Genomic DNA, 14,889 nt, shown 5'->3' on the forward strand with positions numbered 1-14,889 from the left:
GCTGCTGCCACCGCTGTCCTGGCCATGGTGAGGAGTACCGGTCCGTGGCGCCCCCTTCTGCTGTCTGGAGCGGCTCCTCGCGGGGCTCGGTGTCTGCTGGGAGTTAGGAAAGGGCAGTGGCTTCTAATACATTTTAGCCAACCTTCACCTTTAGCTCCCTGGAGAGCGCTCCTCCCCGTCCCCGCCCTCCGCACAATCCCAGGAGCGCCACAGCGGGCACTCACTCCCTCCCGGCCTTCACCCTCATTAAAGCAGACCCCTGTCTGCAGCATGCGTGCCCCCACCTCCGCGGGAAGCGGACGTGGCAGCGCTCCTGGGTGGCAGACGTAGAGCCTGAAACAAAGAGCGCATGTTATGGAAACCAAAAATTACTTGGAGCCGCGCGCTTCGTAGACATCTGAGATTTACTGAACTTTACTCCCATTGAGAAGAGTTTCCAGGGACTTCATAACACGGCACCCGAGCCATATTTATATACCAATAAATTAGCCTACCTCTGTACTCCTTCATCTGAGCTCTCTTTTGTGAAAGTATTCGGATTGGGGATTCATTACCATATTGTGTGACTACCTCCGAATGACGGAGAGAAAAGGGGCGGGACTTAAAAAAAGGCACAGAAATGCCCATGAATCGCGTCAAGGCGGGGAAAAGAGTAACAGACACCCATCTCTTCCAATGGCTAGCCTCCATTTATGGAGCTAGCCAATGGAAGATAAGGCGGGACAAAGCCCCACACTGTAGGATCATCTGTAGGCCAGGCGAAACCAAATTTCGCCTTGCGCGAGCACTGCTGCGCAGTGCTACGGCCAGGCGAAACTTAAAAAGAGTGGGGCTTATCTAGGACCCCTGAGGGACCCAGCATGAAGACAAAAAGCCTAAGCTTTAAAGCCACCACAACTGACCACTTGTACCCAGTTGATGAGAAAGAAATGGAGGTGATTAAAGGCTTTCCCCCTAACAACTGTCTGATGGAGACGCTGTACCAGGCTATGCGGTGTGGCTTTAGTACCTCTGTATACCACAGCCTCCGCCAAAATAGCAACAGTCTTAAATTAGCCTTTGTACACAGTATTATCATCCCCAAGTCCCAAAAAAAAATGGAGCAGTGATGTACTCTGGGGAAGACGGACCAAGGAGTGCAGAAATGTGTTCTCAAGTGTGGTCAGATTGACTGTGACGCATCAACAGTTCAGCCCCGTATAGTGTACCACCCAAGGCTTTAACATTATAAATATATCAAGCCAGAGTCACTAGTCTGGATATTGTTGATTTTAAAAAACTCTTAATATGACAGGTGTGTTCTGCTGGAGTTTATCTGCTCTTGCTAATGTCCTTTGACCAGGACATACTATCTATCAATTTAATACCCAGTTAGTCAAAATCACTAACCCTTTCAAGACTTTCACCTCCCATGAGTATCTTCCCCCTATTTGATTTGTGCAGATTGATAGTAATGTATTTAGTTTTCCATGGGTTCAACTCCAAACCTCGTTCTGTACAGAAACCCACAAAATGATCAATTAAAATTTGCAAGCCTCTAGCGATTTTATAAACTGACAATCTGTCATCCGCAAAGAGTAGTGCTGGACCGCTACTGCCTGCCAAAATTGGGCAATCATTTTCACAACCATCCAGGTGTGCAATTACATCGTTTAAGCCCAAAGAAAATAGTTTTGAGGCTAGGACACACCCCTATCTTACTTCTTTTTCGACTGGGACGCACTGTGTCAGTTCACCATGACTGACCCAGTGTACCTGTGCATAATTCTGGTTATGCAGGCGGATTAGTATTGACAGAATACTGCTAGGGACAACCATCCTCTCTAGAGCTGTTCAAAGTTTATCCCTTGGAACTAGATCAAAAGCGGATTTTATGTCCACAAAAGTACCATACAGCTGGCCCTTATTTAAAACTACAGTTTTCCAATACAAGATACAAAATCTGAAGACATGGTCTATTGTACTAATACGTTCAGTAAAAAACAGGTTTTGCAGAGTTCAGAGGATATTTCCATCATCCAGCCATTAATGTAATTAATCAGTATCTGTCTGCAGAATACTTTCTGCAAGCTATTAATCAAGCTGATTTGTCTATAATTGGATGTGATGCTTCACTCCCTTTCTTATATATTGTGACAATTTCCGCAACAGACCAGGTGAGTGGTATGGGTGCGACCCATGGTGTTTGTTAGTAGGTTATAAAGATTGTCCTTTCATTAGGGGCTCTTAAATATACGTCTCCAGTTATCCCGTAAGAGCCTAGTTCTTTCTCTAGAGTTATGCTTCTTATTGCTCGTAGTGTGTGTCAGGGTTCGATTTAAAGCCGCCTCTCACACTGTATCACTATTCCCAAACCCCAGGATACCTACCCGCAGGGCGGGACTGAGAACCAAACCCGGCCCTGGCAAAGTGCTCGGCCGGCCCCCTTGGGGTGCGACCGAGCTCTTTGGCGGGGCCGGTTTTTGGCTGATTTTGTTCCAGGGCCTCGGCCCTGGAACAAAAACGGCCCCTAGGGCCCAAAACCGGCCCCCACCCTTGCGGCGCACCGGGGGATTGCCCGGTGCCCGCAATGGCCAGTCCGGGCCTGCCTACCCGTCATCGGACTCCATGGTGTATTTATATAATACAGCAAAGTGGTTAAAGAGGTTTCAGGTTGGATACAACTATCAATTTGGTTCTATGAATTACAACTCCGGTTAGCTACTGTGAACCAGAACGCTTTACTATCATATCACTACTCTTACCCCCTATGAGTAGGTCCTCCCAGTTTTTCTCGTCTCACTCTCTCTGGGCGGCTGTTAATGACAGGCAGTAAATCCATCATAGTTTCACAATAGTCACTGAGTTGGTATAATTCCATGAAGTTGTTGCCGGGAATAGCTAATTACCCATCATAAGGCCTAATCTCTGGGATATGGTGTAGTTCGTTAAGGTTTCCTCTTGGTTTGAGTTAGATTCATCATAATCTAAATTGGATAATCAACTCTCAATGCCAGTGCGAAAGACACACCTCACAGAAGGGAGCCATTAACTACTTTTTTGGACCATCTCCCATAGTTACACGAAATACCTATTTAAACACGCATTGGCAAAACCAACAGGTCTTGCCTATGCAAGAGCTATTGGCTTTGCAAATGTGGTTTAGCCATGTTGTACACCAGTGTGGCTACTGCTCAGCATGGATAAAACTAAGTGGCATAGAGGAGAGTTTGCATGGAGTGTCACAGAGTAAAATGGCAAAGGGTAGAGTGTTGTGGAGTGGCAGAGAGTGTTGTATACTGGAGTGGCATAGAGTGGAGTTGCATAGAGTGGCATACACTGAAGTGTCAGAGCAGAATGGACTGGTGTAGAGTGTATTGGTGTAGTACTGCAGAGTACAGTGGCAGAGTGCAGTAGCAAGGAGTGCCTTCGCATTGAATTCAGTGGCATACAATGCAGCATCGTAGAATGCAGTGGCGTAGATTAGAGTGGTAAAAATGTATCTTCCTTTGGTTTGCTCAATAATACATACAACTCTAAAACAGTCACCCTTACATGCGATACCACATCCATTAAACATAAGGGAGTCTAATTGCCAACCCAAAATCAGTACACCAAAAATAGAAATTATATATATATGTATATATATATATATATATATATATATATATATATGTATTTTTATTAAAAACATTATAAAAGCATTTGACTAAATAAATTTAAAAATATGATTAAAAAAACACATTGCATAGATTTCATATTCCTACAATGTAGTTTCAGTATTATAATAGATTGTAGCAAAAAACTGTTTACCACTACATATAGATCTATTAGACAAAAATATAAGGACACAGAGTACAAAGAAGTCAAAGAATTTGTCATAAAAAGCACATCCGTGTTAAGAAAACGTTAGAACTGGAACCCGATAAATTGTAATTCATTAAATATTTCATAGTTCCAGCTACAACACGAATTGTGTAAGGCGTTGACGCGTTTCCATGATGATGCTCCAATTATACCATCTTTATCAAGACCAGGATAAGACTCTCACAACATATACATGACGCCGTCCGTGTGCCTTCCAATTTATACACTGCTGCTCACCCACTAACTGAGACAAATAAATATTCAAGGGCTGATTGGTCCCTTCTTATATCTTTGTCCCACTTTCTACTTTAGGCGATCAATCTTCAGGGAAACTATATCAGAGTTGTATAAGTTCAGGGAAACTATATCAAAGTTGTATAGTTATATAAGTTGTAAATCCTACAAGTGCTTTTCCTATAGCTCCATGGGCATATAGTGCTAGAAGTCTGCGACCCTTCTCAACGCAGTACTTCACATACAGAATCGGCTGTCATAGATCTTGCGGTGAACACAGTTTTTGTTAAACAATTTTTATTTCCTTTTAAAAAGGTCCTTTGCATTATCAGGAAGACGCCCTTCATCAATTGGGCCTTCCTGCCGAAATTACGGCACCTCCAGTAGCCCCGTGTTGTGTGCTCTAACCAAGAGTGCAGTGGCGCAAAGTAGCATAGAGTGCAGTGGCAAAGACTGCAGTGGCATAGAGTGATGTGGAGTGGCGTAGAGTTGAGTGATGCAGAGGGCAGCACACAGAGTAGAGTCACATGACAGAGTGGAGTGGCATAGAGTGCAGATTAGAGTGCCATAGAGTGGTGCAGAGTAGAGTAGCACACAGTGGGGTAGAGTATAGTGCCATAGAGTTTAGTGGCGTAGAGTGCAGTAGTGCAGAGTAGAGTGGTGTAGAGTACAGTGATGCAGAGTAGAGTGGTGCAGAGTGCTGTGGCGTAGAATAGATTGTTTCAGAGTAGAGTGAAGTGGCATAGAGTGGAGTGGTGCAGGGTACAGTGAAGTTGTGTAGAGTGGAATGCGAAGAGTGAGGTGGTGTAGAGGCATAGAGTGCAGAGTAGATTTGAGTGGCGTACAGCGAATTGGAGTAGAGTGGAGGGGCATAGAGTTGAGTGTTACAGAGTAAGTGCATTGGCGTAGAGTATATTGGCACAGAGCACAGTGGTGTTGAGTAAAATGTTGCAGAGTGCTATAGAGTACAGTGGTATAGAGTGGAGTTGTGCAGAGTAGATTGGTGTGGTGTAGACTGGAGTGGCAAAGAGTGGTGTAGAGTGGCGAAGAGTGCAGTGGTGTAGAGTGGCAAAGCGTGCATTGGCGTAGAGTGGTACAGGGTAGAGTAGAGGGGCGTAAAGTGGCACAGCATGCAGTGGCGTGCTGCATTGGTGTAAAATGGAGTGGTGCAGATAGGAGTGCAGTGGTGCACACACAAAGAGGACAAGGCAAGAAGTCGTGCACCAGTCAAGGTACCTTATTTTGGCTATATTTCCGGTCATGGGATTGTTGCCACGGGCCTGGGACATGACCTCCATATGCCCCAAGAAAGTGACATACAAATCACTTTAACAAATTAGACAGAAGTTGGCCCAGCACTCAAATAAGTGAAAATACAAGTAATGGTTGTAGATCAACCTTATTCACAAAGCAAGAGCAAACAATAGTCAAAATATTCCCATTCAAAGAAAGGCACTTGTAAATTTTGATTATAGGTACAAAATGTCTTTATTCTTTATTGGAATGCAAATTTCTTAAAATTTATGAGCGCCAACGCGTTTCATCCTCATGTGGACTTCTTCAGGGCTTGTTGTAGGTTAGAATTTCTTGATATGCTGTATTTTTTCTTCAAAAAAGATTCAATCAGATCAAAAATGCTGAATAAATCAATATAATATGACCCTTTCAGTTCAGTGAGCCAGAGTATTATCTCTAGAAAAGACCCGATTGACATATGTGGTCCTTCAACAATCTATAATATGGGAAATGTATCTACCATGCTGTGAGGTCGACTCAAAATCTAAATTTACAAGTGCCTTTCTTTGAATGGGAAGATTTTGACGGATTGATTGCTCTTGCTTTGTGAATAAGGTTTATCTACAACCATTACTTGTATTTTCACTTATTTGAGTGATGGACCAACTTCTGTCTAAAGAGTGCAGCGGTGTGGAATGGTGCAGAGTGGAGTGGTGTGGAGCAGAGTATGCATGGTATGGTAGCGCATTGCCATTACAGACAATACTTTTTCAATTGAAATAACCTTTACATTTGCACAGACATACAGCTTTACTAAAAAAAAAAAAACTATACAGTGCACAAACTAAAATATGTGGAAATTGCATCCTCTAGTGTAATGATCGTCTTTGATCATATTTAATTATTTGTTTCTAACACACTTCAGAAATAACAATAAATGCGCTTCATTTGTGTTCCTAATTCTGAAATACTTACACAGTTCATTTAAAGGTGTGCTAGAAAAAAAAAAAGCTTTCTTCCCCTCAGTATCCAGCAAGATAGTCACATAAATCCTCTCATTTTGAAGTCAGAGAAAGAAACGTAAACAAGCGCCTTCGGAAGACAGCGCCTGACATTTGACCACGGTCTTTGAATGCACAGCAAATGTGACAAAATAAGAACAAGATTTAAAGGTTTGTTTACAGAAAGGGAGTTTGTCGAAGAATACAGTAAACATGCTTTAGGCTACGGGAGGGACGAACTGAACCTGGAGAGCCTAAAGCTAAGAGAGGCAGCAAATAGCAAGCCAGAAAATCGGAGTTACAAACAAGAAAGCCAATGGTAAGCAATGGGGGGGAATGCATTCCTAGGTCAACTTTCTGAAAGTTACCATCTGGTAGGCTGCGACCTAAAAACAGTAATTAAATAAACTGGAATACAGTCTGTGAGGAGGACATTTGAATATTTGCTAAACCCGAGATCAAGGAAAACTGCCCTTGTCGTGGCTCTATCTTTAATGCACTTAACAAATGAACTAATGTGTTTATATCAAATATGTAACATTTTACATTTGCTTATTATTTTAACAATGAAAATGAGCTTTATTTCAAATTGATAATCATCTTTGGTTGGACGATAAAGTCTGATAAAATATATTAAAGACAGAGCCATTGCCTGCACAAACACAGCAGGGATCGCAGTTTACATTTATAGCAAATACGTTTTGAGCTCATTTTCAGCACTTCTAACCTGGGGCAAAGGACCAGCAGAGTTTTTGATTGACTGACGTTCATAAGATGAATGATGTTTACATGGCAACGAAAGCTGACAGCTATAATGGATCAACTCTCTATTTTACATCTTATTTAGGGTGACCAAACGCCCCGTATTTCCCCGGACAGTCCCGGTTGTTTAGAGGACTTTCCCGGTGTTTGGGACAAAGATAAAGTCAGCCTGCAAAGGACGACTGAAAGGTATACTAAATTAAGTGATTTCTCGGTTTCTTTCAGGCACGCCGAAATCGGGACAGACCAGACATGAAAGTAAGGCTAAAATGTTCTAGTCCTACTTGTATTATCTGGCCAGTCCCTGTTTTAACTTCTCGAAATCTGGTCACCTTAATCTTATTGGACAGAAGTTATTATTCGACAGGTTGGTGGATCAAAAGTTTATACAGGAGACTGACATATTGAAGAAAGGGACGTACATCATTTCAACATATCAGCCCAAATATCTTGAATATCAAGACTAACCTTAGAGAACGGGCACACCTTTTAGATTTAACTACTGCAGTTTTACTAGCGGGTGGTACTTTTCATAACTTCAGGGAGGTACTGGGTTGCACACGGTGTCCGTCCCTAAATAGTACTAATAAGGTACGGAAGATTGGAGAACACACCTACCAGCGCTCTTGGAGGAAATGTCTTTGTATACGTTTATTACACTTGTACACATCCCTTAGTTCCTGGAGAGATGGAACCCGCCTCCTTTATGACCGTTTAATGATGGAGCTGTGATGCAGGAATGAAAGGGGGAGGGGTGGCAGGACGATAGGGTCACTGTCAGAGGGCAGTGCAGGGAAGTAGGCGCCCACCATCGGAGATCAGACTTCAGCCTCTTGTTTACACCCTGCAACCAAGGGACGGTTTAGTCGTACCACCCGTCTTGAAGAAGCATATTAGCATTCAATAGGCCAAATAACCACCCACCTCCGCGTTGGGTCTCTGCCGACCCCGTCCTCGCGGATGCCGCACCTTTTCACGCACTCTGATGGGGTCTGAACTCTTGGGTCAGGTCCTTTTCGCTCCAATTCCAAGATGGTCGTCAGAGGCCGCTGCAGGGATGCGTCACGGGCTCAACGACAGCGTCCGGTCACACACGCATTAGGGACTACAAATCCCAACAGCTCCCATTACAAAACAGGTACGCACACCATATTTCTCATCCGAGAGCGCGCTAGTAAGGGTTGAATTCAGTTTGTATACACCTAACATGGCTGCCTACCGGAAGTGTTCCTTAAAATTGCTGCGCACATTAGTATTCGTTCGATACCACCCCAGGGGCATAAGTGACGCTACCTAGGGACGCTCTAAACGGATTTACCCTAAATCTACGATTAGAATTAACGCGTGCAATTGTTATTTTATTGTTTCGCGTTTTTGCACGATGACGATATTTTGAAATGTAACGGTACCAGGTCATTACAGTTTACGGGCAACAACACGAAGCTACTAACAGAAGAGTGTAATAAATGTATTGCCTCCCGCAAGGCTGCTTTTGTGAGACACCATTTACACGTTGATTTGTGTAGCCACCAGGCAGTCTTGGAATTGGAAAACATGTATTCCGGGAACACGTGGGATCAGTTTTATTGTAGTATATCATGCACGAGAATACAAGCTCATACGAACTTCAGACACGTGTGCTTTCCTCCGTTTTGGATGTGACATTGTAATATGTCCCAGTAGGGTGACCAACTGGCATGGGTGCAAATTCAGGACGGTAAGTGTAAAAATGCAGGACAGAAGGTCAAAATTCAGGACAGAAGGTCAAAATTCAGGACAAAAGTTCGGAACAAAAGGTAAGGTTTACAGACACATCAGAGGAAGTTGTGCGATAGTATAAAAGAAAGTAAATAGACAACCACTTAAGTACAGGTCAAAATAAGTTTTATATTAGGTTGAGACAATTGCACCCTTCGCGTTTTTTTTGGTATACGTGCAGCTTTGAGCAACTGTGCAGGATTTTTTGTGGTATTTCATATGCTAATCTATTTTTTATGGTTACTGCACTGGGTTGTCCTGTCTGATATTTTATTTACAACTCATGGTCCTGAGCAGGCATGTTTGGTGAGAGAAGTGGTCAGTAAGATCTGCTTGGATAAACTTAGTTACTAGCATCTCTTATCCGAGTGCCATTGTGAGATGTGAAGAGCACGCATAGGTGAACTGAAGGGAGGGTTGCTGTGAGGAACCCACCATAGGGAACGCATTAAGGGTGTTTCAGCAAGTTGAACTTAAAATATGGTATCTGACTTTGCTTATGGGGGCTTCACAGAGAGTTGCACAAGCTGACGGAAGTCACAAAGTTTTTAGGTTTCGTAACCTGGCGAGGGGCGAAGCCCCTCCCAGATCGAAATCTGTTGTTTTTAATAGTGAGGTTAGGACAGCCTCTGTTTCCAATTGGCTAGCTCCATAAATGGAGGCTAGCCATTGGGAGGCAGAGGCTGTCAATTGCGTTTTCTCTCGAAAACGCGATTCGGGGGCGTTTCTGGTGCTTTTTTTAAGCCCCGCCCCTTTGTCCCGGGCCGCGCTGCCATTGGCTGCCGGCCCGGGACACCCCCGTGACGTCATTCCAGGGCCGCGCTGTGATTGGCTGCCGGCCCGGGACACCCCCGTGACGTCAGCCAATCACAGCGCGGCCCGGGACCTGACTTGTATAACGATGCTTTCTCTGCTGTGGTTCTCTACCAAGTGAGAAGTGGGCCGTGTCAGAATGTAGACACTCCGGAGGCCGGGAGGCTGGTTCTTGAAGAGCCTTTCCCTCCTGTAATCCTCGCTTGCAAAGAGTGATTGGGTAATTTAACTTGTCAGAATAGGTTGAGGCCGATCTTTTAAGCAGTCTGATCCACCCACCAGGCTGTTCAAATGCCCTGCAGCCACACTGTCGGAGTATAGCTTTATCTTGCTAAGCACTATATCGGTATTTCTCTATATACCCACTGAAAAATTGCTAGAGTTGACCTGAAGTTTGGGGATATCCCCTGCGTGCTTTTATCTACAATTGAAAATGCTGATTGGCGTTGAACTGGTGGTTTTCTTTAGGCCATTACCACGTTTGTAATCCAAGTTTGTGCCGAGATATATCGGTGCTTGTCTTAAGTACTTCGGAACAAAGCCTTCCAGGAGCTGTTTGTTGGCAAGCAAGCTGCTCGACACTCTCTCTTTCTTACACACGCCCTCTGAGGCGATCATTCACACACGTGCACATACGTCTCTTTCACACGCAAACTCCCGCTCAGACAGTCATAAAGACACACTAACACACACTCTTTCATTGTTTCTCCCTCTCTCTTTGTTTCGCCGTCTCTCTCACTATTTCCCATGGTCATTCTTTCTTTGTTCCTTTCTCTCTATATGTCACATCGTTGCTTATTTCTCTCTTTCACACAAACATACACACACTCGTTCCCACTCTTCCCCTTGCTCTGCCTTCCACTTTCTCTCTTGCGATCTCTTTCCTCCTAGACCGTTTCTGCCTTTCGTAGTCTCTATCTACACTGTCTCTTCACGCTGTTCGCCCCTGACTCTGGGATTTGCTGGCTCGCGGTGTAAAATGTGCTCGCCTGCCCAGCCGTGTTTCTCCAGCACTTGCCAAGGAGAGTTTGGCAGTATGCAAATGACATTTCATCTCCGAATCCCTATTGCACCCATCTTGCACTTTCAGATACTTTCAGATACTCGGTAAGAATTGCAAATGAGAAGCTCGGCTCCTCTTTCCCTCTCCAGTACAGATGCTCCCCACAGCCCTACCAACCCAACTCTGTTTGGATTCCAGGGTCACTTCTATCATTAACACACAACTCGGGCACCAAAATAGACACAAGCTCTTCCCTACGCAATTCATTAATTCGTTTTGTTTTCACCACGATAATAATAAATACTCAATGTTGGTCATGCTAAAAGCATTTTCAACTAACTACTGTTTAAAGCAGACCACATCAACGTAGTGCTGTTCGTGGAAAGCGAGGGCAGCTGAGAGGGTGCTGCAAAAGATGCTCTGGGTTAGCGAAGAACATACTCCAGGCTACTTTAAGAGGGGCGAGGATGGGAGAGAGGATGTCTCAGCAGCATTGACACCAGTGTTTCTAACTTTAGAGAGGGCAGGGTAATGACCCCCCCCCCCCCGACTGTACTTTTCTGGCATCAGATTTCTGTGTTGGCTTCTTTCTATCTCTGTCTCCCGTTTGGCACTGTACAAAGTGTTCTCATAAAATATTGATGGTTTGAACAGTATTTTTTTAATTTCCTAAACGATGCTGGTCTTGTTGATGCAAGAAAGAAATGTGTTTTGTAGTCTGTGATAGCTGGTATTAGAAAAGAAGCTTTTCAGTTCACTCTGTCCCTATTATGTCTTTTTGTGAGGCCGTTTTACGTGTAAAACACATAATTAAAGTTTTATAGATGGTGGTGGAAATAATTTGAGCATATTGGAATTTCTTATTTTAACGGGGGTGTTTGGCTTTCTAAAAGTACCATTATCACAGTTTTTTAGACCTGAAAAAGTATGTGATAGTAAAAATGATTTCATTTATTTGCAAATTGTTTGGAATACCTAGAAAATGCTGTTTGGAATATTTACTGTTTTAAATGGTGTAGATACATTGTGTTACACTCAGAGGATCTTTGGTCATTTACACACTAGCACCCATTGTGCTGCAGTGTTTGAACACTGATTAAGTGTTGCTTTGTGATCTGTGTTGTACGTGGGCAATCCTTTAATAATAGTAATTACATAATACCTTGTTATAGCTCTTCATGTTTCAACTCTGCCATTTTTAAGCTCCGTAAAAAAATAGGTGTTGTTGTCCAATCTAATGGTACTCAATTGAACTACCCCTGAAGAATGGAAGGCTGAGTTGGCCACCATTAAAACCTGTGACATGCAGGTTACTGGAGATGTTTTATTTTTAATTCACCACCACCGTGAAACTATATCAATTAATTGACAGAACTATGTGATTAATGTGACTGATTTCATCTGAAGGAGGGTCAAGGGATTGATCTGATTCACTTGATAAAATGTAGAACATAGTTAAGAATGTGTGAAGATCTGTTTGGGCTGCCAAGAAAGAATCACCTAGGGTACATTTTATTGGCAAGTGACCAGCTACTAGTTTGAACATGTGAACCGATATGCTGGCCTGAGCCTTTTTAGGTTTCGCCTATTATCATTCGCTTGCGAATGTAATAGGCGAAAATTCAAGGGCTCGATCGACTGGTCAAACCACTGCGGTTTTTCCACAGTGCATGTGAGTAAAAACGGGTCACGTGACCACACAAGCACGCGCATCTCCCTAATCCGCCTGCATTCCCGCCCCCCCCACCAGGCTCTCCCGCCCCCATCCGGCTTCCCTCCGCGCATCTGCCCGCCACACTTCTCCTCCCCTCGCTCGCATTCCCGCCCCCCCACCAGGCTCTCCCGCCCCCATCCGGCTTCAGGTTTCGCATTTGCCTATCCATAACACTTAACATTATCCTTTTCTTTCCCTTTCTCTTCGACCTCTCTACTTTTTCTGTCCCTTCCTAATATTTTGCTCTCTGTATCCACTCTGCCTCTCTCACTTTCCTCCCTTCCTTATTTCCTCAATACCATTCTTCACTCTTCCTTTTGCTACATTATTCCCTTTCAGCCTTTTTCGCTCTCATCCTTTCTTTCCTGTCGCTCTCACTTCATCCTTCTTTGACCTGCTACCGCCCTGGCTCCTTCTGTTGCTCTCCAGCTCTTTTTCCCTTGTTCTGTCAGACGCTGTAAAGTGCGCTCACAGAAGCATACACACTTGGCACTATACGACGCGTGTGCAAGTTGCGCTGACCCGCAATCCCTACCGATGTAACACGCTTGCGATGCTGCACGTGTGCACGGTCGCATGTCCTGCGGCAGAGGAAAGAGGGTGCATAGTGACGGCGGCTTCGAAAAGAAAATGACTGAAACCATCTGTTCGAGACCGCCCATTGGCCAATCTTTCTCCGATGCGCATTTAATGCCACTCGGATGTAATAAATAGGAAAGCCAGCGAGGTGCCACGGCCACGTGTTCCTGACAGGCCTCAGATGAAGGACCACGTGGCACCCTTTCACGGGGAATGTGTGTGAGAGTTTCACACATCTGTGCACATACATGTAGAGCACACGCACATGTGTACAGAGCTGCTCTGCACGGTGTGAACATTCTTCACTACAATGACATTTAACGAGCTGTGCAGTCCCTCCCAAGTCATTAAAATAAATGCGACATTTCACTGTTAACTTGTGATAATTTTTGTGGCTGTAGAGTCAAACAACCGGAGCGACAGGACATTCGTGGCTCTCTCTGTTCCCTTCATGACATAGATGGTGTTTTAAATACTATTTTTCACGGATTTTTTAAATCCCCTACGTGGAAATTGGAATTCAAGCGTATTATTGCCCGATTATAATAACATTCAGTTCATCAACCACACAACGAAGGGGAAATGAGTTGGACCAGCTTCAATTCCAATGTGTAAAACTCGCACAGAGTTGGTTATCCGCAGCGAGAGCAGAACCCGCGGAACTATCTCCCCACCAACGAACATAATGAAAAACATTTTCTCAGTTTAAAACATCTGTACAAATATAAAATGTTTCCTAGAGAGACAGCTGACAAAAATAAAATACGAAATAGCACCTGAGGTCTTCAAAGTCACATTTTTGACAAAAGCTCAGCTGAAAAGACAAACCAGTGGAAAAAAAAAACAAGCACTGGCGTTGCCAATAGGTTTCGCATTTAGAAAGTTGGAGCTATTGGTTTTGTAAATGACATTTTATATTTATATATCGTTATTGGCATTGTCAATAACAATATATAAATATAAAATGTAATTTACAAAACCAATAGCTCCAACTTTCTAAATGCGAAACCTATTGGCAACGCCAGTGCTTGTTTTTGTTCTCTGCAGCTTTCATAAAGAATGCACTGTCGCTACACTATTAAATAATTAAATAGTTTATTTTTGACGCCTTGCCAATTGCTACAAACACAATATACATCTCAAGCATAGCTCATGGCACTATGAGGCTCTCCCTAAAACCATAGACCTAAAACAAAACATGCAAATATTTACAATTACTAGTGTAACATTCAAGTAGCAGTTGGGTGTCACTCAAATGTCATGTGCATGATTTATACATCCCACACATAAGCACACATCAAATACAGAATAGTAACACATAGGTAAGGGAGTAGCCAGAAAATTTAAATACCTCCCAATTTGAACTAAAGCTCTTATGGCACCAAGAAAGCAAAACAAGTCATCACAACCCTCCCCAGAAGAGCTCTCTTGTCCAAGGATCTACCCATTCATCCAACAAACCCCTGATATCCACCATTTCAAATTTACATCTATTAATTCTTGCATCCATCATTCAGTCTTTCACCATTCATTCTGTATTCTGTGTGCCCATCCATATCCAAACCTTTTCAGCCATTTGCAAACCTATCTATCATCTATCCTTCAATCCATCATTTCACTCCTCCATCCACCATTTCACTCATCCATCCAGCATCCATCCATAAGCCCTTTCATTCAATCCATCCTTTCACTCATCCATCTATTCACTCGTCATTCTACCCTTTCACCCATCCAGCTATCCTTTCACTTACTCATCCATCCACCCAGTCACTCATCTGTCCACCCATTCACGATTTCACTCATCCATCCTTTCTTCCAGCTCTCTACCCTCCCTTTCACTCATGTACGCATTCTTCACTCATCCATCTTTACATTCTTCTTTTCACTCATTCATGCACCCATTCGCCCATCCATTCTGTCAGTCATTCATCCATGCTTTCACT

General features: G+C 43.6%; 1 protein-coding gene across 6 annotated transcripts in view; it reads right to left on the minus strand.

The window, feature by feature from the left end:
* Positions 1 to 8,145, minus strand: part of LOC144772688 (uncharacterized) — a 554,957-nt gene extending 546,812 nt beyond the window's left edge. For 5 of the 6 annotated variants that reach the window (XR_013599822.1, XM_078657156.1, XM_078657158.1 and 2 more), the window contains exon 1: positions 8,004 to 8,145. The gene's annotated coding sequence lies outside the window, so the exon portion shown is untranslated. Of the gene's footprint in view, positions 1 to 7,697 lie in introns of all 6 variants that reach the window. The other variant, XM_078657157.1, reaches the window with a different exon arrangement.
* Positions 8,146 to 14,889: the final 6,744 nt, after the last annotated feature.

The sequence above is a fragment of the Lissotriton helveticus genome, chromosome 8 (assembly GCF_964261635.1).
Source record: "Lissotriton helveticus chromosome 8, aLisHel1.1, whole genome shotgun sequence".
In the NCBI taxonomy this organism is placed as follows: domain Eukaryota; kingdom Metazoa; phylum Chordata; class Amphibia; order Caudata; family Salamandridae; genus Lissotriton; species Lissotriton helveticus.